The sequence below is a fragment of the Haliotis rufescens genome, unplaced genomic scaffold (genome assembly GCF_023055435.1).
Source record: "Haliotis rufescens isolate VD_foot unplaced genomic scaffold, xgHalRufe1.0.p SCAF_16, whole genome shotgun sequence".
NCBI classification, from domain to species: domain Eukaryota; kingdom Metazoa; phylum Mollusca; class Gastropoda; order Lepetellida; family Haliotidae; genus Haliotis; species Haliotis rufescens.
This window is the reverse complement of record NW_025963846.1, coordinates 20065918-20083423: the sequence shown is the minus strand read 5'-3', so window position 1 is coordinate 20083423 and position 17506 is coordinate 20065918. Positions and strand designations below refer to the sequence as shown.

General features: G+C 36.8%; 1 protein-coding gene across 6 annotated transcripts in view; it reads left to right on the top strand.

Annotated features, from left to right (window-relative positions):
* LOC124121880 (beta-1,2-xylosyltransferase RCN11-like) overlaps window positions 1-17506 on the top strand; it is a 138880-nt gene that overhangs the window by 103228 nt on the left and 18146 nt on the right. Inside the window, exon 1 of one of the 6 annotated variants that reach the window (XM_046484989.2) lies at window positions 16968-17410. The exons of the other annotated variants lie outside the window; for them this stretch is intronic. The gene's annotated coding sequence lies outside the window, so the exon portion shown is untranslated. Of the gene's footprint in view, window positions 1-16967; window positions 17411-17506 lie in introns of those variants that run through there. 6 annotated transcript variants of the gene reach the window in all.

The following is a 17506-nucleotide window of genomic DNA, read 5'->3' as shown; positions in this document are numbered from 1 at the left end:
GGTGGCCCAGTCGTCTAAGGCGCCGCGATTCGCTGTGCAGAGTTGCGTCCCTTGGGCACGCCAGAAGCCTATGATCGTGGGTTCGAATCCCGGTTCGCCAAAATTATGTTTCTATGTTTGTCAGCACCATACCCGTGCTCGTGGGTTTCACCGAAGTGGTAAACGTCGAGACCTGCATCACTTCGGGCTTACCTCCCACATTAAGCTGACACGCCGTGATATAACTGGAATACTATTAAAAGCGGCGTTAAACCCACTCACACACTCATTTAACCATAATATCTATCGTGTGAAGATTGGACTGTGTGTAGAAGGGGTACAAGGCTATAAATTATATACAATGTGTGTATTGTCTGGTTCGTGAGGCGTTTATGGTAATGTACATTACTTTGCGATTAAACTAAGTATAGAAATAAAATGTACAATTTCCCCTTGCACATAACAATAACATTTTAACTATCTTTGTGGTTATCATCTGATATTAACAATCACCTGATTGGACTCATTTTATAGGTTTCGAATTCTTGTAAAACAATAAAGAACCAATGTAACAAATGTAACATTTGTTACATTTGATCGACCCGTTACGATCCGGGTTAGAATAGGTCTTCATGTAAACCCATGCTTGCCGTAAGAGACGACTATGCTTGTCGTAAGAGGCGACTAACGGGATCGGGTGGTCAGGTTCGCTGACTTGGTTGATGCATGTCATTGTATCCCAATTGCATGGATCGATGCTCATGATGTCAATCACTGGATTGTTTGGTCCAGACTCGATTATGTTTAGAGACAGCCGTCGTATAGCTGGAATATTGCTGACTGCAGCGTTAAACAACAAACAAAATGTTAAATTTGACCTCTTTCTAAGTGGCATTGTGTGTTCATAATATAGAACCAAATTGTTTAATTGGAAGCGTTGCACATTTTAATTTCGACTTTAAAACATAATAGACGGCACTTGTTACTTGTATTTAATATAATGGTTATGTTTCTGATTAACTATATATAAGGAGTAGGTTTGTAAGGCCTACAGCAATCGTGTGTTTCAATTAATACGGCACATCCCGATCAGCTCAAGATTTGAATGCATGTATTCTGTTAGTATACATCGCAATCTGTTAAATCATAACAAACTATGAGTAACTGGGTGTTAATGCAGATCACGGTGTCATATTACATGTGTCGTTAGAATGCAGAGATTGTCAAATGCAGTGGCGTGTATGTAGGTCAAGTTTAAGCCAGGCATTGCCTGCATATATACTGGTATTAGTGAATGATTTTTATATCACATCTAAATTATGTCCGTGTCAGTTTCAAACCAGAGTTATTCAGTTCATCTGATGCTGGGATCAGTTTTCGCAGAGACCATATACATTAAACTACGGTTATAACGAACTTAAAGGGACTGCTAATTTTAGTTCGTTATAACCGTAGTTCGTTATAAGCATATATACAGCATAACTACAGCAAATAGTAGGGACAAAAAAGTAAGTTCGTTATATCCGTCAGTTCGTTATAAGCGTGTTCGTTATAACCGTAGTTTACTGTATGCAGGAAAGACTGTTAATGTGTTACTGAAATACGATCCGGTTGGAGCCAGCTGTAACTGATAGAAAGGCCACATGTCTCCCATGGAAAGGCTGTCATGACTAACGACGCTAAATCTCCTATACAATCTAGTTACCAATATTTTAAATCAACCCGCCATAAATTTTTCATTTGTCATTAATATATTTAAAATGTTTTTATTTTTTTTATAACAGCATCCTTATTTTGATATCCTTAAAACTGACTACACGTATTATACCATGTATAGCTGCGTGTATGTTTAATCGACGGTTATCCATAGAGTGTGTCAATGCAGGAGAATAACCAGTCTGGATTACCCGCTGAAACAGATTCCGTTTAACGTAAAGGGCAAAATAGCTGTGAAAGTTATGCGAATGGCCAGTGATGACACCAGGTGTTCGCGAAAATGCAGGTGATGGAGCCATTAGAATTCTTGATGCAGTGGCAGCGAATATTGAGGCAATGGGCTTTGTGCATGCAGTGGTGTATATGTTACAGCCACTGTGTAACGTATGATTGCCTGACGCAATTTCTTAAATGCCGAAATATACTGAACACGTCCCATTTTAATTCTGGAAACCCAAAAGTCCAGAAACTCTACGCTCTTTGCCCAGTATCGGTTAAAGGTATTTACAAAATTAAACATGCCGTTTTCATGGGAACATACCAAGGAAGAAAAAATGAAAAAAAAATTGTTTAAAAACTCAATATTTAGACTATGTCGCCCATGGGCCTGCCCATGGGCGAAGTGTGGCCCATGGGCCTGCCCATGGGCGAAGTCTGGCCCATGGGTAGGCCCATGGGCAGGCCCATGGGCGAGAATATGTTCCTTTACTTAAAACTCATGATTTTGTTTCGCAAATACATTTAATGTATTTATTGAAGTATCATGACACAAAATTTAACTCATTTTAACTTAATTCAACGATTTTATAGCGATATTGAAATATTTCGCCAATGGGCGAGAAAAAGGTTTGGCCCATGGGCGAGAATATGTTCCTTTACTTAAAACTCATGATTTTGTTTCGCAAATACATTAAATGTATTTATTGAAGTATCATGACACAAAATTTAACTCATTTTAACTTAATTCAAATATTTTATAGCGATATTGAAATATTTCGCCCATGGGCGAGAAAAAGGTTTGGCCCATGGGCGAGAACATGTTCCTTTACTTAAAAGTCATGATTTTGTTTCGCAAATACATTAAATGTATTTATTGAAGTATCATGACACAAAATTTAACTCATTTTAACTTAATTCAACTATTTTATAGCGATATTGAAATATTTCGCCCATGGGCGAGAAAAGGTTTGGCCCATGGGTAGGCCCATGGGCAGGCCCATGGGCGAGAATATGTTCCTTTACTTAAAACTCATGATTTTGTTTCGCAAATACATTTAATGTATTTATTGAAGTATTACGACACAAAATTTAACTCATTTTAACTTAATTCAACGATTTTATAGCGATATTGAAATATTTCGCCCATGGGCGAGAAAAAGGTTTGGCCCATGGGCGAGAATATGTTCCTTTACTTAAAACTCATGATTTTGTTTCGCAAATACATTAAATGTATTTATTGAAGTATCATGACACAAAATTTAACTCATTTTAACTTAATTCAACTATTTTATAGCGATATTGAAATATTTCGCCCATGGGCGAGAAAAAGGTTTGGCCCATGGGTAGGCCCATGGGCAGGCCCATGGGCGAGAATATGTTCCTTTACTTAAAACTCAGGTTTTTGTTTCGCAAATACATTTAATGTATTCATTCAAGTACCATGACACAAAATTTAACTCATTTTAACTTAATTCAACGATTTTATAGCGATATTGAAATATTTCGCCCATGGGCGAGAAAAGGTTTGGCCCATGGGTAGGCCCATGGGTAGGCCCATGGGCAGGCCCATGGGCGAGAATATGTTCCTTTACTTAAAACTCAGGTTTTTGTTTCGCAAATACATTTAATGTATTCATTCAAGTACCATGACACAAAATTTAACTCATTTTAACTTAATTCAACGATTTTATAGCGATATTGAAATATTTCGCCCATGGGCGAGAAAAGGTTTGGCCCATGGGCAGGCCCATGGGCGAGAACATGTTCCTTTACTCAAAACTCGTGTTTTTGTAGCGATCTTTAATGAACCCGGCCTTACCTCTCAAAACGTTTTGACAGTTTATCATACGAATTCATGTGCGTGTACTCCAATTCATTGGAGTTATTTTCCACAACATTTAATTTTAGTTAGTTTCTATTTCATTTCCCGTTTTTTTTGTCCCGTTGATACATCACACTGGGCAATTACGTGACACTAGGTATGCAATATACAGGTACGCGTGCGCGTATTTTAATGAAAAAAAACTATTCGTCTTTTATTGCATAACCTTTGGCTAAATATCTTACATTCTAACGAAATCTCGAAATAATTATTTAATTACAAGCAGTGTCGAACTGACCAGTAGGAATTATGTTTCAATGCGATTGAGGAAAACGTGAGTGAATATTGTGACACTAAAGCAACTTTTAACTGCATTGTCACTTTTGGTATGAAAATGGTAATAGTTAAGAAAAACGTAACAGCCTTCTTATGATAATTCTCATATTCTCATTAGTACGTTGTGTCTAATTACAGTGTCGGCCTTATTTACAGGTGATTCTACAATACTTGTTGTCGGTCAATTACAATCTGCCACACCACGCGTGAATAAACATTTATGCAGGTGTTGCTGTGGGCAAATACCTAGCCTGTACATGTATATTTTTGTGGATACATGTATTACACATTTTCGTTGATATGTGGATATATTAAGCACCAAGACATAAAAAGTTTATGAAAGATGAATTTGTGCCTTGATATATATATTCAACGCGAACGAAGCTTGTATTTTCTCCGCGATCCTGATGTGTATCATCGTTTAATTGGTCATTCATTAAAAGTATGTTGTGAGGCGATATCAAAGGAGCCGCTCAATATACACAGTGTCGTCCGTTTCGCGTGAACTACCACCCTACCCTGTCAGTAAGAGTTATGTAATCGGTACACAAATATATTTGGTGCGATGTCAGTGTGGAAGGAGTTTGAATTACGTCCGCCAGTGGCCACAGAAAGTATAGTACCAATCAACAAGGCCAATGCCGTACTAATAACCTAGTGACTCTGTAACAACGGCTGTCAATATGTCTGCTACATCTACCATACCATCATCCCTGTCACAACTGGCGTATTAACGGTTTATTCAACAAATTATTGTAGAAATGTCGTTACCAGACTAACGTACGTCGTATTCAATCCTCAACTGGATGTCACATTCCTTATATCAGTTAACAGCCCTGTTTGTGAAAATATTTACTAGACATAAGATTTAAAGACTAATAAAATCAATTGTAAGACCGCATAGACCATAAAACCGAATAAAATATGTCTTGGTATCATCTCTTGTGTATTAGATGATGGCAATGACCGGAAATGTTATAACGTTAGATTAAGAAGGAGAAACATTAAAGTGTTTTACAATACTTGGAAACATGAGCAATAAGATGTAGCAACATAAACATGCATGGAATAGGGACAAAGGATGAAAACAAATTGAAAAGGATTTTAATACAAAATTAATCGAACTAAATAACTTGCCTGAACAGAAGGGGTACCCAAACTTGTTTGACAGTTATTCGTGTGTTGTAGACTGTCGAATCGGACTCATGTGTGTACGTAGGGTACGCATATCTATTGCAAGTTTTAGTACTCATACACTTTCTCTTTTTGTGTTTTGTTTGTTTGTTAGTTGTATAACGCCACACTTAGCAATATTTCAGCTGTATGACGGCGGTCTGTAAATAATCGAGTCTGGACCAGACAATCCAGTGATTGACATCATGTGCATCGATCCACGCAATTGGGATACGATGACATGCATCAACCAAGTCAGCGAGCCTGACCACCCGATCCCGGTAGTCGCTTCTTACGACAAGCGCTGTCGCCCTTTTACGCCAAGAATGGTTTGTTGAAGATCTTCACGGGTCTATTGAATGCAGGGATTTGTATAAAGTCATCAGACAGCATACAATGCCAACTAAAAAAATATACTCAGTGACTCCGCAAAGTAATATAGTACGGTACTTAGAGTACATGTGAGATTATACTCGGATTAGGGAGATGTTTGATCCATATAACGTGTTATTATTCTACCTAACAATGTATTTAATGAAATGAGTGCAAAACAAACTCAACGGCTAAAAGGTTTCATTGAAAAAACTACCCCTAGTCTTGACTAATAAAACAACTGCAACCCGACACAGATTAAACGCAACTTACAAACACAATCATAATCTGGTTAGTCTGTATCACTCAACGAGGCCGCTTACTCTGCCCACAGTATGACAGTATTGGGCAGTTCAGTAATTAGGAGCCAAAACCAGACAGGTACGCTGGTCACACTTGACTGGTCTAACTGATGATTAGGTCGTCTGACAATTGGGAGTGAACCATAGCAAGAAGTATCTGCGAAACTATTTGCTCCTTTTATGGGACCGATTAGTTTTATGACCATGGGCCTCGGCACAAGCGTGGTGTTGGAAGACAAGTTATACATGTACATCCGATATGGTGACTGTTTTTCGCTATTCATATTGTAAATACATTCATAATACCACAACATTTTAGTACTCCTTGAAACTTTACAATCACTTCAATATGTACAATAGATTGAACGAGAACACTTGATATATTGCAGATTATTAAATCATTGTCTCTATTATCAGCCGCTACGTTTGTATCGTTTGCATTGTACAAAGAAATATTTTATCTGTCCTTTTGCAGATTTAGCCTCAGAATGTGCTCATTCGAATTAGGAACGAAAATAATTGCTTGTCGTGAGTATATATGATACAGTTAAAAGTTACTTGTACACTGTAGACGTATTCACTTTAAAGTCGCATACGACCTTCGCGAGCGAGTTGAATGATCCAGGTTAATTGGAACGAAGTCTAGAAAGGGTTATAAAGTTTTGTATTTGGTAATGTGTAGGTTTGTTAAATATAATTTTTTAAATTCCTTTTATTTCAATATGTAAAAACATAACTATGCGCTTAAAAACAGAGCTGACTTGATGGGAGATAGCCACCTCAGTTTGTCTGTTGGACACGGTTTAACCTTACTGTGTCCTCACCCTGGTTGTTGTTACCGTTGTTATAAGGGATTAAGAGCTACGGCTCATTGCATTTTTGGTTACAGTCTGTATCACTAAAGTGGACATGTGCAGGTGAACTCTGTTCAATTAGTATATGAAATGCCCCAAAATGTGAACTCCAGACAATAATAACCTGAGGGTAAATCCACGTGCGTCTGCCTTTCCCCTCGTTCACCTTCGAAATCCTTGATTATTATATCATGCCAGAGTTCTGAAATTCAGTGACAATGTTGCTGAACAGTAGAATCTGATGGACGTTTTGTGCAGAACCTGTTTGACACTATGGGTTCCAGGACCACTAACAATCTGAGCTGAAAAAGTTTGGTCCTAACCGCACCCAACATCTACAAGTTTGTAAGCTTGTAGACATCATTAAGAAGTAATTAACAGTCCCATGCTGAGACCTTTCTCAAAATTCAGACCGGTGGCAGGCTGCCAACAAAGAGAAGAAAATATCGCAACCCCGACACGAGTGTGCTCAGTCAAACAATGAACTTACGACCGGCAGAAAACAACTCCAGTTGAGTATGCCGATGCTGTATCTCAGCCGTGTTGGCCTGAAAATTTAAACATGCTAATTAAATCCAAAATCGTATAATTATTTTTAATAGAAACCGTATCTTAATTTGTTCTTGCACTGCATCATATCGTGTATTTCATCTGTATATGTGTAATGTGTATATGTATCAATGACTACACTTATACCGCATATTCTGCAACAGACTATAATTAATCACCTTATTATTGTCTCTCCATTTACCATGGCTGACTGCACTAATACCCTTTTAACAGTGGACACCGATATCAGTATACATGTAGGCTTTTTGTTCAAAAAGGAATATGCAGGAAATTATATGTAACAATTAACTGTGTACTAATTACATGTTTGAATGTTATCAGTTTTACGTTCTGAGATACAGTGATGTAAGCATCTTCTAAAATCTTCTAAAAATAGAATAAAATACAAAACTCTCTGCCGTAATTTTTTTGTAGAAATCATTCGATCAAGTAAAAATGACTGCGTGACAAGACGAATCAACTATTTATACCCGATAAAAGAAACTACCGTATTTTAGGAACAGTGCTACAACAAGACATTTGAAATTTATAACAAGCAGATACATTAGAGACAGTGACTAGACTACAGGTACGTAATCCGTATCAATCAAAGGTGTAAAAAAAACTGAAAATCATATCTGTAGGAGACCTACCAAATTACCAAGTTTTATCATTACTATATTTATTACAATGCAAATACTTTAGTGATACATTTTGTAGAGGAGGGGGCATACACACAAGTATATTGCTTCCGTGTGTGAATGCAGGTTGTACTTGGTATCTCAGTTCTCAGTTTCATACCGGTTGCATAACTGAATTTGTATATGGAACCATGCATACAGCATGACAATTACTTGCTATTCGTCAGTTTACAACACACATAACACGGTCAAACAATTTTAGGCACCGCTTTTGCGAGTTATTTAGTACAATAATGTTTTATTAAAATCTATTTCAATTTGTTTTCACCATTTTCCCTATTGGTAATTAGTACGGATTGACCTTGTTTATTGTTTCTATACTTTGAGGATTTCTGTGGCAAGTGGCGGACGTAATTCAAACTCCTTCCGCACTGACACCGCATCAAATATATTTGTGTACCGATTACATAACTCTAATGGACAGGGTGGGTTGGTAGTTCACCGGACGACACTGTGTATATTGGGCGGCTCCTTTGATATCTCCTCCAAACATACGTTTATTGAATGACCCCATTAAACGATGATACACATCTCGATGAATATATCAAGGCACTAATTCATCTTTCATAAACATTTTTTTTGTCTTTGTGCTTAATATATCCACATATCAACGAACATTTGTAAAACATGTATCCTAAAAAAAATAAACATTTTCAGGCTAGGTATTTGCCCACAGCAACACCTGCAGAACTGTTTATTCACGTGTGGTGTGGTAGATCGTAATTGACCGAGAGCAGGTATTGTAGAATCACCTGTAAATAAGGCCGACACTGTAATTAGATACAACGTACTAATGAGAACTATCATAAGAAGGCTGTTGTTTTTTCTGAACTGTTACCATTTTCATACCAAAAGTGACAATGCAGTTAAAAGTTGCTTTAGTGTCACAATATTCACTCACGTTTTCCTCAATCGCATTGAAACATAATTCTACTGGTCAGTTCGACACTGCTTGTAATTAAATAATTATTTCGAGATTTGGTTAGAATGTAAGATATTCAGCCAAAGGTTATGCAATAAAAGACGAATAGTTTTTTTCATTAAAATACGCGCACGCGTACCTGTATATTGCATACCTAGTGTCACGTAATTGCCCAGTGTGATGTATCAACGGGACATAAAAAACGGGAAATGAAATAGAAACTAACTAAAATTTAATGTTGTGGAAAATAACTCCAATGAATTGGAGTACACGCACATGAATTCGTATGATAAACTGTCAAAACGTTTTGAGAGGTAAGGCCGGGTTCATTAAAGATCGCTACAAAAACATGAGTTTTGAGTAAAGGAACATGTTCTCGCCCATGGGCCTGCCCATGGGCCAAACCTTTTCTCGCCCATGGGCGAAATATTTCAATATCGCTATAAAATCGTTGAATTAAGTTAAAATGAGTTAAATTTTGTGTCATGGTACTTGAATGAATACATTAAATGTATTTGCGAAACAAAAACATGAGTTTTAAGTAAAGGAACATATTCTCGCCCATGGGCCTGCCCATGGGCCTACCCATGGGCCAAACCTTTTTCTCGCCCATGGGCGAAATATTTCAATATCGCTATAAAATATTTGAATTAAGTTAAAATGAGTTAAATTTTGTGTCATGATACTTCAATAAATACATTTAATGTATTTGCGAAACAAAATCATGAGTTTTAAGTAAAGGAACATATTCTCGCCCATGGGCCAAACCTTTTTCTCGCCCATGGGCGAAATATTTCAATATCGCTATAAAATAGTTGAATTAAGTTAAAATGAGTTAAATTTTGTGTCATGATACTTCAATAAATACATTTAATGTATTTGCGAAACAAAATCATGAGTTTTAAGTAAAGGAACATATTCTCGCCCATGGGCCAAACCTTTTTCTCGCCCATGGGCGAAATATTTCAATATCGCTATAAAATAGTTGAATTAAGTTAAAATGAGTTAAATTTTGTGTCATGATACTTGAATGAATACATTAAATGTATTTGCGAAACAAAAACATGAGTTTTAAGTAAAGGAACATATTCTCGCCCATGGGCCTGCCCATGGGCCTACCCATGGGCCAGACTTCGCCCATGGGCAGGCCCATGGGCGACATAGTCTAAATATTGAGTTTTTAAACATTTTTTTTTTCATTTTTTCTTCCTTGGTATGTTCCCATGAAAACGGCATGTTTAATTTTGTAAATACCTTTAACCGAGACTGGGCAAAGAGCGTAGAGTTTCTGGACTTTTGGGTTTCCAGAATTAAAATGGGACGTGTTACTGTATATTTCAGTCATTTTCCAAACTGACTGAAAATCTGTCCATTTATTTGGGAAACTGACTAGAAATTATTAAGAGGTTCAAAGGGGCTTCGAAACATTTCAATATGCTGATGATGCAAGGATTAGAAGCCAAAACATTTTAAAACACGTATACATTGACTTTCGTTTCCTTTTAATCCCATAATTTTCTGTCACTGGGAGAAGAAATTAAACATCGTTGGTTTGGAATTTGTTATCATAATAAAATAAATTAAAAGATTATCCAGTCATTTTGTAAAATAACTGACATATTTGGGCGTTTTGTGATTTGCCTAAGCGAAAGTTTCAGCCATTTTACACATTAACTGTTACACATATGATGCTGTGAACAGTGAGAATTTCTGTTTTTGATTAAAAAATATTTCGTGGTCATGATGTGATATATATCAGGCATAAACAATAGTGGTTTAGCTATTATTCCTCATACAACACATGTACCATCCCCAAACACACAAACGTGAACCGATTTAGCCAATGTCATTTTTAAATTATCTTGTCGAAAAATGTATTTCTCATTTCTCACGAACGGTATCTAAACATCACAGATGTTCCTGGAAGTGCGCATTAATATATTACGTTACACAGTGGGTGATGGGTGAGTCTGGACACTGACAACCGTCAGTATTGTTACACCTGAGGCTTGTTTCGTGGATCTGTTACCGCAGTCCATATCCCTTGAGGGTCAATTCTGACTCGATCTGGTGTTCACACCAGCTGTTAGCGTTTCCTTGGAAACAGCAGTTTGAATGCTTTTCTAACAATTTATAACATCACTGACGTTTCCTATCTAACCAAAGCAAATTTATCACATACTAGGTTACATGGGTAGTCATGCAGGTGGTTCACTACACAAAAAAACACTATTTCTAGTCCGAAATGGACCATAATATATCCTGTTACGGCTCGCAATACTAAAATGTCTCATTATTTTCTTCCATGCTATCACAAGTTCTAATGTCTCAACTGGGATTGGTTCATTAAATTTCATTCAATAGAAATTGATTTTTATCACAATGAACATTTCTTAAATTTCGTTCAATAGAAATTGATTTTTATCACATATATGAAAATTTCAATTTCTGTGTTAAATCAAACCACCATCCGGTGGTATATCAGCAACATAAGAACATACATATATACAAAAATACAATGTGATCAAATGGCAACAGTGGTTTACTTTAATACAGAGAGTATTATTTTTACAAATTTATATAGATTTTTAAGATTGTAAGTTCTCATATTTGACATCAAATGCTTAAAGGAAATATTGTGTGACCAGTTTTGATATCTTTTATCAATTAATGTTTTTCTTTGCTGATCAAAATATTCACTTCTAAGGAGGTAATGCAACTCGTCGGCTATGGCTAGGGAGGTGCAAAACTTACATGTGCGATATTCACGTGCAATGCCCTCCTAGCGGCCAGTCTCAGTCGGCAAATTGTTATTTATGGTTCTGAATTTTAAAATTGGAGTAACGATTCCTGATGATAAGAGAAGATATTGTTCAAATCTGAAATTAGTTTAGTAAATTCTATAATTGCAAACTGTGGAGCTTGTAGTTAAATCGGTATTCCATTTTTAAGAAAAATATTTTTTTTAGACTAACCATCCGTGACTTACAGAATCCGGTTGATTAACTACAGAAAGACTACACCTGTTTCATAAGCTCTTAATGAAGAGTCGTTTCTATTGATATTAGTATTAGTTATAGAATTTATGTATTTCAATATTAGCGTTGAAAGTTTTTTTATAATAGGTCGATTATTACTTATATGTTTGCGCCAAAACGAAAGCATTCTCTTCTTTTTGATTATTCTTTTTAGAAATCTCCCAAATTCACCATCAGTATTCCAGCTATATGAAGGCGGTCTGAAAATAATCACACCTTGACCAGATGAATGTATTTAAATAGCAGGGAGGCATAAATATAAGTTATAAGTAAGGCTTGTTTGCCGACCCGATGACTAATGGATTAAAGATATATAGACCAAATCCTTTATCAAATCCTTAATAAATGTTTAAATCAATCATTTTGTGTAATATGTCATTGTATGCGTGTGGGGTATTATGTCTATTTGCATTTTAGATTTTATTATTGATAATTAAAATTTCTGTTTTTAACGTGTATTATTCCGATTCGGCTATTTTTTTGTATTATTTATGTAACTACATTATGTCAGAAGCGAACACGCTACTTCTTTCAATACTTAATTAATATCCTCTTCATGTTTGTCAATTAAGTATCTTTCAATTAAACACCCTGTGTAGTTACACGGAATTGGCGTTACGCGTTTCTTTACGGTAGTTAAAAGCTGAATAAACACAAATGTATAGACTTACTGTCGGCGTTCAATGAGCTTAAAATTAACTATGAACTGTACACAATTACAGTCGCTTGTCTCATAGATATATGAGATACGGAAGGAGGGGTTGCAATTAGAGACACCTTGAGTCATCGCCGATTACGTCACCGACATTGTTCTCGAGCGGGCAAAATGATAATGTGTACATACAATAATTAAGCAAGATGATCCTATGGTATAAACATAAGGTGGGTCTGTGAAATACGCATCAGTCGGAAAGCGCACGTTAAATCTCCAAAGTAAGTAAGTAAGTAAGTGATATTACTTCAAAGACTGTTGGCAGTGATGTTCTATTGTGGGGAGTGGCTCCAGAGGAGTTGTCTCATACAGACCCGGAAACAAATATATCCAGTACAGCCCATACAAGTCTATAATATTTGGCAAGTCTAGATTACAGCAATGAAAATGAAGAGTCTCTGGGCTCCTTTTTATTATAATGTTATAACTATAATTTTACAACTGTTTTTATCTGCAAAATGAGTTCAGAAACTAGATTTAGATAGAGGAGATAGCGGTGAGTGATATATCGGTTGTTAGAATGATAGTAGAGACAGTAGAGAGGGGGCCACAGAGATAAACGTGCAACCGTTATTTGTTTTGTACTTACGATTTGACCTATTTTGACAAGCTTAACGGACATGGCTTCATCTCTATTCGACTACAGTGCATTTCGCCTGGAGTGGCGATCGCCGACAATAAAGCTGTTTTCGTGCACTTTGCCTATTCTATGAAAAACGATTCCTAACATTAATTGTGGACTAGTCCAAAGTATTTTGCATGTTATTATTACTTTACTCTGTATACAAACCTGAGGGTTGCTTTGAAACATGTTGTTTATATATTTGAAACAACAAATTTCGAAATGAAATTTTAAGAATTTGTGACTTAACTAGAATAACTGCACCTTAACAAAATACTAGTATATAAATATGGAAAACGAAAGGTTATGTAGCCTAATGACCGCTACATAAGACTCAAAGAACATCTACTATGCCTTTTTTAAAGATTCACTATGTTTTGAAAGTATCTCTTACTCACAGACATTTCTAAATCTTTATTTTATTTTAGAACAGTGTCTAACATTTATCAGTGTCCGTGATGATAGAGCATTTTAAGAATTTTACTATGCTAATATAAATACTTTTAAGTTTTAAAAATGTATTTCATGTTCACATTGTAAGATTATTTATATATTGTGAGAAGTGTCAAATATTTATTACCATCTTTGTATTACGTAAATGTATATATATATATATATATATATATATATATATATATACAATAAACCACACGTATAGAGAACGTGAAGAATTTTTTTTTTTATCAATGTGTCACACTTTGCGTTTACAGTGTATAAAATCATGATAGTAACATAGGTAAAAGTCATAATTGAGATACAATATTAAATAAATTACATAAAAAAATATTCTTATGAATTGTCCTTTGTAGGGAGAGGTGTTTAAATAGGTTTAACTGTTCATCAATCCCATTCCCTTTTTTGGAAATAAATATTGTTTAAATGACATGAAAATATTCCTTGTTTGTTGACAATGGCATTGCTTTGATAAGTTCTTTACGGTAGTGGGTGTTTTGCTGTTGTGTGCCCTGAGCCATAAAGATGTTTCGATAACACTGCAGGCATTAGGAGAAGTTACCACGAACAGCAACCACGTTTGACATGTTTGTTTTGCAATTCATCACCTGGCATTCAACATCAAAGGGCGTTAATTAGTTTCATGTAACGGTACTTAGTTTGTCAGTCATTGTCTCATTTGGCCGTGAGGTGAGGTTTCAGGTGATCCAATCAATTAATATGCAATAGAAAGGCGACCCCTGCCAGCGTCACCCCTGACACAGTCAACATGTATGGGTAAACTGTGTCAATGGAAGCAAGTAAGATTGGCAGATGGCTATACAAAATTCAACCCAAAATCCACTGAAAGCCACACTCACACTCAAATAAAAGGAAAGTTGAAGCTGCCATCTCACGTCTCGGTCACAAGAAGCCCTATGACAAGGTATGTCCTTCTTGAATCCATTGCTCACTTGCTACCAGAATATCACACCATGCCCAAGCGCGGGCTCGGTTAATACAAGAATTGCAGTTATCTGCTATTGGTCGTGGAATTCCTTAAGCTCTATCGAAGGCCTACACTTTCTGAAACATGGCCAGCTACTAGAACGTATATAAGACCCGTGAAGATACGGGGTAGAATTGGTCTTCAGCAACCCATGCTTGGCCTAAAAGGCGACTATATGCTTGGCGTAAAAGGCGACAAACGGGATCGGATGGTCAGGCTCGCTGACTTGGTTGATGCATGTCATCGATCCCAATTGCGTGGATCGATGCCCAAGATGCCAATCACTGGATTGTCTGGTCCAGGCTCGATTATTGACACACCGCCGTCATATAGCTGGAATACTGCTGAGTGCGGCGTTAAACAACAAACAAACTAGAACGTATATAAACAGAGCAGCCTAAGAATTTTTACAAATGAAATCTTATCAGTAAGATAATAGAAATCTTATCAATAGGAAACAGATTTATTTTCAATTCTAGAACTCCCTACATATATACTCCGATCACACATGAGTCCCAAAGAGGGAAAATCAATTGCAGAGGCAGCAGGCGACATATTAAACCCTTAAAACAACGCCAACTTACGTCAACATTTAGGAGTGCGGGATTTACAGGGTGAATGTGCTTGTAAATCATCACATCACATCAACAGATGCACCCAAGAAGTTGTAAAATTAAGAACACCCTGCTATTGACACTGCACGTGAAGGAATTGGAGGAAAATAGTGATAACCCACACAAAATTGATCAGGAGAAAAGGGAATTTGGAATGTTGTGGTTACGTGAAAACAATGATTGAAATTGAAATGGTCATAAATTAGATATGTTACGTCAACAGAAGTATATTTTATCTTACAAGAACGATTCAGAAAATAGGTCATAAAAATCATGTCTCTGAGATAATTATGACAACCAACCGTTGCGATATTACATTGGGCCAACACCGTCTACCCAAACTGGATTGTCATTACTGAAACTCGAACAAGGAATGACAAATGTCAATAAAAAATACTTTTAGAACTGCTAACAAACAGCCTCAAAGTTCTTAAAATCCCCACTTACAAGATAATGACAAGAAAACTCTATCATTTAGGTCATTTGATAGGAGGTATACCTGATATTTGCACATGTGTAGAGAACTTCGAGAGGTCTCGCATTACACGTTCATGGCTAAAATAGCGACATGTAGATTTGAGTGTAATGTTCACCTGGTTCATAGGACGCATCTTTACGATTAAAACACGTTTGAACTTTGAATGTAGATAAAGTTGGATGATAATTAATACTATTTACAAGCCTCCTTTTATACATTTAAAAAAAGTAAAAGATAGGTGGGGTTGTTTAGCATAATATATAAAATTGATACAAGCTCTGCAGTACTGTCCAATGAATTAGAACAAGTTTTTTCTTTATGTTAAAATGTTTGTGAAGAAGATCTGAATAGAAGATTCAGTCAAGTAAGGAGTCGGCTTCATCTTGTATCACAATGTATTACTTCAATTCAGTTCAGTTCAGAACTTGGACATGATGTAGGGTCCTGGGGACTTCTGCAGCTGTCTTGCTCAATCAAGCTCCTCACAGCGATAGCCCGTTCGCGGAGCTCTCTATACTATCGCTGCCACCAGTCAAAACTCCCCACTGTGATAGGTGGCCACAACCATGCTTGGAGTTGAACTCGCAACCGAATGACCGTTATTTTTACAAACAAGTGACGACTGTCGTGACGCCGAATACACTTATCGCTTCTAAATTACTTTCTTTGTATGTCAATTTGAATTTATGTTTCATTAAAACTATCGTGTTATTGATATAGTAAGAATGTAAGGAGAAGTTGGTTAATTTTCCGTTAGTCTGCAATCTCGAACCAATCTGATGTATTTAAACAACAAAGTAAATTCATCTGGAAAACATGGTCAGTCGTAAACCTTTTCAAAATGAAATATGATGGCATTCCCAAAGACATAAACAAAAGTATAAACGTTACTACATTTGGGGTTAGATGGCAAATTTCAAGATTCTTGTAAAAGCCGCGCCCACACTGGTGGCAGCGATGTTACCGAGAGTGTAACGAAGGTGTCACGCGCTGGGAAGGAGCTTGTTGCTCAGTTGCTAAGGGGAGGTTACTGCGCATGAACTTCGACACCACTCAACGGTGGCCCAGATGTCTGACAGATTGTACACGTCCATTCAAAACTGGTTCACTGTTACACCGCCTGTATGGTCGTAGCATGTTGCCGTTATCTTTGTTATGACCATGCCAAGAATCGCGACTCCACTTTATACAAATAATGATATTTTTAAAAACGTCTATGTGAACAAACATTTTCCTCGTTTCCAATGAGTGAGTGAGTTAGGTTCACACCGCTTTGAACAGTATTCCAGTTATACCACGGCGTGTCAGCTTGTTGCACGTGGGAGGAAAGCCGGACGTGATGCAGTTGTAGACGGGCGTGGTATGCTATATCGAGCCACAGTGACATGAAGTGGTGGACATCTCTGAAATAGATAGGGGAAGTCCAGGTGAGGCTGGAGAAATCACAGCGGCTGTAAACTGAGGGTATCCAGGTTGATGTACTTCGCTGACATTCAACTGCAGACAAGGACAGCAAATGATGAACACAACATGAAGTGATGGTGATCATGGATGACAAAGGTATATATATTAAGAAGGCTAGGAGGTATGAAGAGGTTGGTACTTCTATGGCTAACTCATTCAGAGTTAGCACCACCATCTGGCTATACAGGTCTC